Source organism: Pyrgilauda ruficollis, unplaced genomic scaffold (genome assembly GCF_017590135.1).
Source record: "Pyrgilauda ruficollis isolate IOZ18807 unplaced genomic scaffold, ASM1759013v1 scaffold189, whole genome shotgun sequence".
Lineage (NCBI taxonomy): Eukaryota > Metazoa > Chordata > Aves > Passeriformes > Passeridae > Pyrgilauda > Pyrgilauda ruficollis.
Genome location: NW_024517984.1, coordinates 397432 through 410209, shown reverse-complemented (window position 1 = coordinate 410209; position 12778 = coordinate 397432). Strand labels below are relative to the sequence as shown.

General features: G+C 51.7%; 1 protein-coding gene across 3 annotated transcripts in view; it reads right to left on the bottom strand.

Annotated features, from left to right (window-relative positions):
- Positions 1–12715, bottom strand: part of KANSL1 (KAT8 regulatory NSL complex subunit 1) — a 77256-nt gene extending 64541 nt beyond the window's left edge. For 2 of the 3 annotated variants that reach the window (XM_041465383.1, XM_041465384.1), the window contains exon 1: positions 12454–12714. The gene's annotated coding sequence lies outside the window, so the exon portion shown is untranslated. Of the gene's footprint in view, positions 1–12453 lie in introns of all 3 variants that reach the window. The other variant, XM_041465385.1, reaches the window with a different exon arrangement.
- Between the last annotated feature and the right edge of the window lie 63 nt (positions 12716–12778).

Genomic DNA, 12778 nt, shown 5'->3' with positions numbered 1-12778 from the left:
GGGAAGGGAAGGTCATTCACACACTCTGAGGAACTTTCAGAACATTCTGCTAAGTCTCACAATAATTCCAAGAATTATCCCCAATCTGTTGCCTCCTCCTGGGACCCAAACTGAGCTGGCAAGTTCTACTGAAACTGCTGTCACCCATCAGCATTAGCAGATCCATGTGAGCACCACAGGTCCCTCTTGTCACTGTTTCCCTGCCAAGGCTCTTTGATTCCCAGCACTCAGGGTGACACATGTGGGACCAAGAGGCTTCTGCTCTGGCACAAGCCCTGCAGGTAGAGAACTGCCAGAGTGACTGGACACTGCTCCAGCTCCACCACCACAGCTCAACCCCAGCCCAGCCTTCAGCAGCCGTGGCACAAGCCCTGTGCTGGGCTTGGCTTGGCAAGGTCCAAGAGGAGCTGCCTCTGGAAGGCCAGCGTGGTGTTTACAGTGTGTCTTTAGCTAATAGTGAATGAACGTTCTTCATTTTCCCTGCAGAACTAGAGCACTGCCAGAGCACTTAGCAGTAATTAACAGAGCCAAGATGAAAGGCTGCAGCGAGCAGGTAAAACCAGGGTAACCGTAACTCGCCCATCTTCCCTCAGTCCCCAGGAGTGCATGGGAGGCCACAGAGGCAGCAGAGGCAGCAGGGCTCCTCAGGGGGCTTCCTGACCCACACCCCAATATTCCTGACCCACACCCCACATCAGCCACCCAATATTCCTGACCCACACTCCATGTCAGCCATCCAGTATTCCTGACCCACACTCCATGTCAGCCATCCAGTATTCCTGACCCACACTCCATGTCAGCCACTCAATATTCCTGACCCACAGACACCCAATATTCCTGACCCACGCCCCATGTCAGCCATCCAGTATTCCTGACCCACACTCCATCTCAGCCACCCAATATTCCTGACCCACACTCCATGTCAGCCACCCAATATTCCTGATCCACGCCCCATGTCAGCCACCCAATATTCCTGACCCACACTCCATGTCAGCCACCCAATATTCCTGACCCACACTCCACGTCAGCCACTCAATATTCCTGACCCACAGACACCCAATATTCCTGACCCACGCCCCATGTCAGCCACCCAATATTCCTGATCCACGCCCCATGTCAGCCACCCAATATTCCTGACCCACACTCCATGTCAGCCACCCAATATTCCTGACCCACATTCCATCTCAGCCACCCAATATTCCTGACCCACACTCCATCTCAGCCACCCAATATTCCTGACCCACACTCCATGTCAGCCACCCAATATTCCTGACCCACACTCCACATCAGCCACCCAATATTCCTGACCCACACTCCATGTCAGCCATCCAGTATTCCTGACCCACACCCCACATCAGCCACCCAACTCTCCAACTCCTGGAAGAGGGAGCAGAGGGAGGAGTGGGACACGGCCAAGGCAGCAATGGGAGGTCAGAGGGGCAGGAGGAACACACCCAGTCACACAACACCCGGAGCAGCACCAGGTCATGACACCCCTGAAAACAATCCCCTGGCCTGCTGACTTATTCAACACCCTCTGCTTCTAAAACCCAATTTTACAATCAGACATTGAAAGGAGAACTGGGTTTCCAAGCACATGACTTTGTGCGGTACCCCAGAAAATAAGCCCAAAACAAACACAGGAAGTTTTGGCTCTCTGAATTCTTTGTGAGGGTCATGAGAAACATGGGGATGTCTGAGCACTGGACACAGGAGGCACCTGTCTGAACTCACTCCAGTTTGCCTCTGGAAGGGCTGTCCATGCTTTCCTCCCAGACATCAATCCCACCGTGGCACCCACCCGGCTGCATCACCTGTGTCCCCCACCTGGCCACACACACCCACCTCACATGTTTACGTTCCTGGATTATGGTTTAACTCCCTGACATGATCCCAAATTCCTGCACTGCTGCACCCTAAAACCCCTTCAGCCCAAGCTCTGTCCTCCCAACACCCATTTCCTGAGGCACACAAAGGTGCTGTTAGAAGCAATAGAAGCAAAATCACCCTGAAGGAAGTGAGTATTATACCAATTCCCACTTCCCCTCTCCTCCCCCACTACAAATCAACAGCGCAGCCAACTCTTGAGTCCGTGTGGTTACAAATATGTTTCAGTCAAAAAACCAAAACAAAGCACACAAAAAAACCCCAAACTTGGTAAAATAAAATCCCTCTACACTTCATTTTGCAAGTAAAACACATCATCTGTGCTAACCTCAGCAGGTAACAACACGCAGCAACTCCCTGAGCCCTACCAATATCTTCCACATCCACAATGTCCATCTACCAAAGTTACAACTGTGCATAACAGATTCTCTTTTTGTTATCACCTCTCAACATTTTCTACTTGTAAGACAGGTGTTTACCAATTTAGAAAGGGATTTACATGAGAAGCAACTCTCAAAGCTTTAATTAAGGAAACGTGACAGGCAAGTACAGGACGATCACCTTATTGATAAGCCAGTTATCACGTGCAGACTGTGTGCTTGCAATGACCCACATTTGGGAAACAGGCTCTTTTTTTACAAATACCAATTTAAAAATGGTTAAGAACACACACAATAACCACAGATTTTTACAACACACACATGAGTACATTCCACAGCTATTAACACTACAGACTTGCACCTAATCTCCCCGGGAAAAATAAGAATTTTAATAGTAAGAACATACCAGAAATATTACTGAGCTCCACTTTTGTTTGTTTCCAAAGAGAAGCCCTCAAGATTAAACTAAAAGCTGCTGTTTCTACTTCCTTGTCCACATGAGTGGCAGGGTCTGGTCAACTCTGAGATCTCCTTCTGCAAGAATAATTCTCTCTTACACCTGTGAACTCTCATTGGATATAAATAAACCAAACCAATTGCATCATCTGAGGTAAAGGAGGTTTCATCAATATGATGTCAGAAAGAAGAACAGAAGCCTCAAAGCAAGATTAACTGTCATCACTGCTGAAAAAATCTGGAAAAGTGAATAATTAAAAGCAAGAATGCCTTCACCTGGAAAATTAAGTGGCTGGAGATAAAAATACCCATTGCTGTTAAGCTACTCTTCAAAACAAAGTTGCAATCTAGAGTCAAATCACAAGAAATATAGTTCAAAAATAATAATGGCACATCTGCAGAAAGCAACAGCCTGTCAGAGACAAAATAAATTAAAATTTTAGAAAGCTTTAATTGTGAAATCCAGGTTTCCCCCATGCAGTATCAGAAAGATTTTGTTTTTCTTTCGCATAATCTGGGCAAGTTGCCCAGGAAATATGAAAAACTGAACTCAGGACTCAGGGAGCAAGTTAAACAAAAATCAGAATTGCCTTTTAATTTTAAAGATACATTTTCATTCACTAGGTACAGTCATACCCACCTTTGCTCAAAAGCATGTAACTGTTTCCAAAACTCTTAACACCCCCCTGCCCCATAAAATGGCACCACCTTAATACTTCATATTTTATACTCAGTATTTTAGCACAAGGCATTGGCTGTCACTACAAAAAGTCTTTTGGAGTGCCTTGGGGTAAGTGGCCACGTCCTCAAGGGGAAATAACAGCCCAGAGAGGGGCAGAGCTAAGTGTCCCAAACCACCAGACCCCTGCCCAAGCTGGCAGCCACGTTTACAGCCTTGATTCTGACTGGATGCAGAGGCTGGATCCTCAGGACAGAGCGCTCAGCTGACTGATCTCAGAGGAGAGCACAGCCCACCTCGGGTGACAACAGCTCCAGAGCAGAGACGCTCCTTTAATCAAAGGTGATGTTCACATCACAGGTTCTTTTCCACGGGCCGTAATTACAGCCTGAGCTGGGCTTGCTCTTCCTCATTCAGTGCAAAGCAACCTCGCAGTAACCCTCCCATCACATCCTCTGTCGCTGCAGACCTTGACAGGAAGTTAGAAAGATTTCAGAGAGATGTTTCCTAACGTTTGAGAGCTGAAAATCAGAAATCTTTAAGGTCCACCTTCTGCTAAGGCCTCTGAGGCCTGAAGCAGCTCCCAATACAGAAATATATATTTTAATTAAACTTTTATTTCCACCAAATCTGAAAAAAAATGAGTTTGCTGCAAGAGATTAACTCAAGCACAGATGAGGACAAGGCCTGTTCAGGCTGACAGCTACCCCCATTTCCCTTCTTGAGATTCAATTTTGTTACCTTTCTCCCTCATTTTATCAGATAAACAGCACAGTTTCATCACTAAATTCAGATACTGCACTGTCAGAACTCCAGAATTAAGTCTTCCCAACTATCAACATCTCCCATTTCTCCATTTGTCTCATTCTCCTAACTCTGGCAGTCACCTGCTGGCTGCACCTCGTGGCAGGAGAAATCCAGACCGGTTTTCTAACTTTCTTTAAAAAACCTGAACAAGACCTTTTTCAAACTCCCCTCTTCCAAAAACACAGCTCTGAACTTGGGCCGACAAGGACATGTGCAGGGTTTAATGGAATTATGTTTACTCAAGTTCTGCATCACCCAGACTCTTGCTGATTTGGGTATGACAACTCCTGGCCCAGCTGAGAAAGAACAGAAAGCTTTTATTCCAATTTAAACGATTTGTCACAGAAAACTGCATCCTCAAACATGCAGCCAAACTCCTGTTTACAGGGAAGGATTTTCAAACCGAGTCTTTGCTGCTTTTCATTCCAGATAGACATTGTATTCCTGGAAGTCATGAGCAGGGACATGGTATTTATAAAATGCAGCAACGGAAACGCTGCTTCTCAGATCACCTGCCACTGCAACTGCCCAGTGCTCTTTCCAGTGGAAGGATAAACACTGGGGAGAGAGGCAGACGTGCAGAACTTACTCATTATTCGGTCTCATCACTATGTGATCCACCTGAGACCCTTCCAGGAATTAAATTCCCATTTAGGCCTAAGTTGACCCACCTGTTTCTCTCACAGTCCAGTAAAAAAAAAACTAACAGAAAAATGCAAAATCAGGTGCTGTTTGGGTTCAGGCTGAGATACCACTGACCTACTCTCAAAAAATGGTGCCAGAAAAAGGCAATTTTCCAGAAGAGGAAAATTGTATGGAAGAGGGTGGGGGGAAGGCCCAGAAATAAAAATATGTGCTGCTTGTCCTTTCTCCCATTCCCCCCAAGCTTTACCCTTTCCCTTGGGCTGGGCCTAGGAATACTCAGGCCTTATCTTTACCTTGCTGTCCACTGAGTCTCATCCTCCCTGGAAAAGCCTTTTGAGGTTCCTGAGGACAGGCAGCAAGGGGAGCCTGAGCAGGGAAGGGTGGAGTGCTGGAACTCCAGAGACAGTCTTTGTTCCGGGCGTTCATTAGATAATGGCAGTGGCCTTCACCAAAACACGAGTTATAAACAGGGCAAAAGGAAGTGACTTTGGTCACAGAACCGCTCAGTTTTCACCCCTGCCTTGCATGATGTCACACTCTCACCAGCTCTCCGGTTACCGGATGATCTCCGAGAGCAAACGGGACTGAAATACAGCTTAAAAAAAAAATAAATAAAAGGCAAAAGAGGGGGAAAAAAGGCGTAAGAGAAACCCACAGCCACATCTGCCTGGTCATCTGCTGCTTTATCACCTCTGACGAGGGAACACAAGTCATTCCTCATTGCTAAATCATTACAAATCAGCTATAACAGTACCACAACCAAGTTCCACAATTAACTGCTCCTGCAGCATATCAATCCATTAAGCCCCACACAGCTGTGCTACCTTGGCAGTGCGGCTACAGGGGGGGAAAAAAAAAAAACCACCGTCCCCATCCCCGCCGCGCCAAAGCCAGGCCGGGCGGGGAACCGGGCTCCAGCCGGCACCGGCCCGGGGCTCCCCCGGTTCTCCCCGCTGCCCCCGGCCCCGCTCTGCTCCACCGCCCCCTCCGCCAGATTTAAAACGCTGCTGACTTCTCCATTAAAAAAAAAATAAAAAAAAAAAATATATATATATATATAATCAGCTTGATGAGCGTCGCTGTTCCCGTGCCAGAATGGAAATCCAAGAGGATACGCTAAAGCAGGGAAGAGCATCAGAGGTTCCTCCATGAAAACAAAGGCTATAAAAAGGACAAATATGGTTTTAAAGAGAAAACGCCTGCACGCAGATGGATCCCTGGACTGCCAGAGGTTCAGAGGCAAACACAGCCCCGCTCACACCTCGGGCAGCCCCAGAAATGTTTTATCCCACAGTGGGTCCTGCCTGGCTTCCCAGCCGAGAATCCTTCTTCCTCCTCACCTTATTTCCACAGGCACAAAGCACCCTGTACACAACACATGACATGATGTAACCACCAACACGGCCGTGGCCCGAACCAGTCCAAAATATAATGGTCAGTCAAAACAAATAAAAAACCTGCAGTTCCTCCCATATCCTGACCGGTTTCATGGAAAACTACAGTTTGTCATTCAAGTGCATTTTACATAACAGGGAATATAATCTATGGAGTGCCTGCCTTCTGCTCCACCTGGACACAAATTCAAGGAGAAGAGAGATGACACCTCGCTTTGGAAGGTGGGTCTGATTTTTGGGGAGAAAATAAGTTTAGTTGCCAGTATATTTAGCTGCTATATTTTTCCTCCTACATAGCCCCCATTTATACCCCAAATGATGGAAATTTCTCCGTAACCAAGCACTGGAAGATGCTAATCCCGTGATAGAAGTAAACACACGCAGGGATCATGGAAAGCATTTCAGGATAGCCGGACCCTTCCAGCCCGTTTTGGGGAAAATCATCCTGGATCGGCAGGGCCGGTTCCAAATAAATAAAATACAAAATATGCGGCTGGAAAGTAAATACAGGGAAACGGTTTCGGAGCTCGAAGCCACCTGGAAAATGACGCTATTGTGCACCCCGGGAGCAGGGAGAGCGCCCGGTGACACGGCTCCCGCCGGTGACAGCCCACCGGGATTACCGGCACCGCTCCGCTCCTATTTTCCAGGCGGATTTGGGGCCGCGGGACCTGCTCCCTCCACGCGTTTTGCAAGCTTTGAGGTTATGCAATTTAATTTTTTTTTCTGTTTACTTTTAAAACTTCGCGTGTGCCCCCCCCCCACCCCAGCCCCCCTTTCCCACCAGGTTAGGGAACCGTGCCCCCCCTTCCTCCCTCCCGCCCGTCCCTTCCCCTCCCCGGGGGCAGCGGCCACGTGAGAGGCCCCGGCCCGACCCTGCGGGACCCCCGGGGCCGGGATTTCAATGTAGAGCGGCGCCGCCGCCCCCCGCCCGCGGCGCCCCCCCGCCCCGGGGAGACGCAGCACCGGAGGCGGCGGGCGGGGGGGTGCGGGGCGGCTCTCCTGCCGCGACCCCCGCACTTTCCGCCGCACCGGGGAGGGGAAAGGCAGGGGAGGGGGGGGCTCGCAGAAGTTGGGGCGCGGCGGCGGCGGGGCCCGGCGGGGCCGGGGCGGGACCCCACGATGCCGGGGAAGGGAAGGGAGGGGCGGACCCGCCGCCTTTTGTCCGCCCGCCGCGGCCCCGCCGCTGCCGGGCACCGCCAGGGGGAGCCCGCGGCGGCGCGCGGGGCACGCCGGGAGTTGGAGTCCGCCCGCCCCCCGCGGCCGGGGACACACAGGACGCGGCGCCGCCGGAACGCCGCTGGTTTAACGCTGCTTTAACCGTTTCCTGCCCGAAACGCACGGCGCTGCCACCGCAAGCTCGCACCCGGGAAAAATAAAACAAACAGTTTTATAAAGTCTTCGCCGTTTAAGCGTTTTCCCCGCAAAAGTGCACGTCGCGCTCTGCCGTGCCCAGCCGCAGCCCCGGGAGCTCGCTGCCGGCCCGTCCCGCACCGCTCCTGCCACGCTCGCCAGCTTTACACCAGGACATTGCCCAAAGGCTCCTCCAGGCAGGCTCTGGGACACGCAGGGCTGGCAGCCCGGCCGGCCGGCCTCCTGATCCTGCCCCTCCTCAGCAGCTCCCTCACGCAGGGCACACCAAGAGCAAGCAAGCGTTCCTTCGGGACCGCAGGAACCATTTCCCCTCTTTGACCTTCAGCCCGGCCCCTCGCAGGAGGGTGACTGTGCCCAGCACAGACCCCGGCACGCTCGGGGTGCCACAAACCCGCTGGCAATTCCTGCCAGGCGAGCAATTCCCTGCTCTGGATGTCTCTCAGACAGAACACGGCTCTGCCGCCTCTACAGCAGCAACGCCAGCAGCTCTGCAAGAAAAAAAAAGTGCTTTATACCAAGGTTTGCCTGCAAAGGAGCCACAGCAGTGCCAGCTGTGCTCACTGCCCCGGAGCTGCACTCAGCGAAAAACAAAACCCGTCCTGCTCGACTGCAGAACTGGGTACGGAGGAATCCTCCTTCCAGTAGGTGCAATCCAGGCCTGCATTGTGCAGCACATACAGACAAGTTTATTTCCTCCTCGTGATTCAAGTCCCAGCACCACACATGGCATTTCAATACCACAAAAGCAATTGCAGAATACCCTGAGCTGGGAGGGATCAGTCCGCTCCTGGCCCTGCTTGGGAATCCCACCACATGCCTCTAAAAACCATTTGGAGATACAGAGTCAATGCACTACTGTTACTCTTTAAAATCCAATATTTTGCTCAACAAACCACAACACAGCACTGTCATTACAGCTGGGTTTTCTGGGCCAGGAAATTCACATTTCATTATTTTTCTAAGGGTGTGTGAGACCACCTGGGCTTGCAGCCAGAGCCACCCAGAGGTCTCTGCTGACCACACAAATGCCCAAAACACAGCTATACCTACGTGAAAATATTCAGCTGAGGACAGCAGAGAGACTAATGCTGGTTTTTATGCCCTAGCAGGGAACTGCAGACAACCAGCCCACTCCTGGGCTGTCCCTTGCAGTCCCAGGTGTCCCTCAGTGATGGCCATTCCCCATCCCCACACACCCCAGGCTCAGCACTTTCATGCAGTACCTTAAGAAAATGAGTGTAGAGACCTTGAACAGGGCTTTCATCAGTGATGAAACAGTGCCAAGGAGGACAGCAGGGCAGTGTGTTATCAGCAGCCCCACATCCAGCACCCAACGGGGTCACACAGTGAACACTGTCTATTTTTAAGGGTAACAAAAATATTTTCTGAAAGACAATTGCATGAGGAACTCAGCAGCTGCACAGTCTCTCCTGATCTCCTCGTTTCACTTGGAGAGAACTTTAGGAACCCTGGACACAGGACCCTAGGATGCCATGCAAACCTCTGGTATTACTGGTTTTTTAATCTACCTCGAATTGGATCTCAGCTAAAAAGCAGAAGTAACAACAAATGTGGCTTTATACTGGAACAGAAGAGTGAGGGCAATCTGTTGTGGAGGCAGTTAAAATAAATTCCTGTGCAATAAAGCTTCTGATCGTTTGTTCACTGTGCAGTGCAGGATTTTCTGCTGAGGCACAGAGCAAGAGCCCAGATTCCTGCTTGACATTCCAGTACAGGTCTGGGTCTTCCTGCAGCTTCCATCGTCCAGCCTGATCTGGAGATGAGTAGCAAAAATTGCTGTGCAGTGTAAAATTACACAGTTTTGCCTCTGACACGTACATTCTATGGTCCTGCCAGTCTCAGTTTCCCACTCAAAACCGTGCCACAACTGGTCACCTAGCCACTCCTGGACCAGTCCCTCAAAAAGGATGTTCCTGATCTGGAGATGCCCCCCATGAATAAGAGCAGCTCTCCTCAGTGAAGCCCCATTTTTACAGCATCATTCTTTGAATTTTTCAAATTCTTCTGCCAAGCATCCACAATACTCAAACCACAATAGCTGGTGAGGGCTGTGTACCCAGCTACTCACACCTAATTGTTACCTCATCTTTCCACCTATTAATCCTCATTACTTGCTCTGATTGGACCTGCCTCAGAAATTTAAGTCTCTATACAATGAGTATATGCGTATCTGTACATAAAATAACTCTTAAGTGTTATTATTTAGGATTTTTGAGCCTAAACCCATGCTATTGCAGTTTGGGAAGCATCCTGTATGTGGGAAAGGTGGATGGCCACTAAAAGACACAGTGATGAGACTCTCCCTGCTCTTAATAACAATACTTCCTATGACAAGTCCAGCATGGGAGAATCAGAGCCCAGGCAGCCACAGGGAAATGGCAACGGGAAGGAGAAGGCAGCGAGTCCCCTTTCTGTGGGCACGGCCAGAGCTGCAGCAGCACGTTCCCCTGGGAAGGAGCAGGCAGGGCTTCCTGCTCCTCTGCCCCCACAAACCTCCTGCCCTCTGAGCAGCTCTGGGCCATGAGCTTCACAGAACTCAAGGGCTGTAGCTGAGCTGGTCTCTTCTGTGACAATGAAACACTGCAAACTGTGACAATACCAGCAGTGTGAACACAAGTGGGGGGTACCGGTGAGAACAGCCCTCAGGCAGGTCCTAGCAGAGCTGTGAAGCAATTCAACCTGTGACACGCTCAACACACTCCAAAAATCAAGGTCCAGCAAGGTCCTCCCCTCCAGAAGCAAACGCCCCTCAGCAGAGCTGCCGGGGGATGCAGCGGCTGGACACCCCGACGGCCGGACAGCTGGACACCCCGACAGCTGGACACCCCGACAGCTGGACAGCCCGACAGCTGGACAGCCCGACGGCTGGACACCCCGACGGCCGGACAGCTGGACACCCCAACAGCTGGACAGCCCGACAGCTGGACAGCCCGACGGCCACACACCCCGATGGCTGGACAGCTGGACACCCCGACAGCGGGAGACCCCGACGGCTGGACACCCTGACAGCCAGACAGCCGGACACCCCAATGGCCGGACAGCCCGACGGCCGGACAGCCAGACAGCTGGACACCTCGATGGCCGAACACCCCAACAGCTGGACAGCCAGACACCCTGATGGCTGGACACCCCGACAGCCGGACACCCTGATGGTCAGACACCCCAACAGCCAGACACTCCGACAGCCGGACATCCTGACACTGGACACCCCGATGGCCGGGCACCCCAACAGCCAGACACCCCAACAGCCAGACATCCTGACGCTGGACACCCCGATGGCCGGGCACCCCGACGGCCGGACACCCCGACGGCCGGACCCGCTGAGTGCCCCAGCAGCACACCAGGCACTGCTCCTTCCCTCGGCTCCTGCCCGCTCACAGGAGGCACACAGGATCCAGGGCACCCTCCCTGGAGCCTTTCTCTGCCCTGCTGGGCCATCCTGCAGCCTCCCAAACCAGCCCCATCTCCCCATCCCACAGGGCATGCAGCTCTCTGAAATCTTACTGGGTTCTCTCCTCCAGTTTTCCAGACTGCAGCACGAGACGAAGGAGTAGGCATTTAGGAGGGGGACAAATGGGACACTCACAGGGCTCACAACACCCCACGTGGGTGAGGATCCACACAGCCACACGTCAAACCCCAACGCATCAGCACGTGGCACTTTGGAAATGAAGACCAGTCTGCAGAGAAGTTCTCTCCTAATTCCCACCAGTGTCAGCAGGAGCTGTAGCAACACAGATTTCCAAGGTATTTCACAATAACCTTCAAAACCACAACAGGAAGATTTAATTCCATTTTTAAAGCCCACAAAACAACTCACTGTTATTCTGTGTACAAAGAGCAAGAGCTTTGCTGCTGTGTTGGCCAACTGGATATCAGATACCACAGCAGATTTGTGTAAGGTCAGTGTGAACGGATTGAGATAAGATTTTTGGTTTTCCCATTACAAGAGAATTTGTCTAAAATCAGTCTCAATAATTGGCCTAAAGTCAGGCTGCTTTGGCTTGTAGATTTATGAAAAGAGGGAAATAGCCTTCCCTTTAGCACTGCTCTTCAGCTTTTATTCAGCTGCACAGAACTCGATTCCTGTACCTGAGTGTTTAGGACACATCTTTAATGTGCACTAACATCAGCAAGGCAAGAGGTCACTTTTCTAAAGAAGCACCAGCAAAGCTCCACTCCGGACCCAGGAGCACCATGGCTGCCTCACACACGGGGAAACCAGAGGGACAGAAATGTGAGCAGGAAACTCCAGCTTTAGACCTTTGGTTTTCACAGGACAAAGCCAAGACCCCTCTGACAGGTGTACACAAAACTCTTTTGATACTATAAACACATATACAAACCAGATCAAAACAGCAAGTTAAAAGGACCTTATAGTGTAAACCTGGGGTTTAAGGATGAACACAATAAAGAGAGGGAAAAAAAAGCAGATGATCTTTCTTTTCCTGGGCAAGTCATGCCTTGATGTCTCGATGCTGCTGCACACAAGGACAGGTAACACCTGTAAATACACACACATGCTCCCAAGAGGAGCCTCCACATCTCTTCACTACTGGCATTGGAACGGCTTTGGAGAGAGAAACACCCTGTACACACACAGGATGAATCCACACTTCCAGCCATAACACCAAACCTCCATTTTAAAGTTCTGCATCAGCCAAGAAACTACGTGCAGGGCTCCAGCGTCATCCTGCACGGTCAGGAACCAGCCCAGCACCTGCCAAGGCACCTGAGCACACCCCACCGGGCCGGCACCGGGGACCGGAGAGCCGCGAGCAGCCCGGTCAGCGGGGCAGGCGGGACGTACCTTGCTGGGCATCTTGGCCAGGCCCATCCTCACACCTGCGCTCCAGGTGGGCAGCGCGGGGACGGCCTCCGGATCCTTCCAGCCTCCGCCGGCGGGATGTAAGTTCCTTATTTATTTACTCGAGGAGGTGGGAAAGTCCAGGAGCTGGGGACAGAAAGGGCTGTCACGAGGGGGTCCCGCCGCCCCCTCCCACCGTTACCTCCATCCCGCCCCGGGCCGGCCGGCGGGGCCGGGCCCGGCAGCGCTCGCAGCGCGGCCGGGGGCGCGGGGGGCCGGGGGCTGCCGCCACCCCCGATCCTTCTCGAAGCCCCCCGGGCCCGGCCTC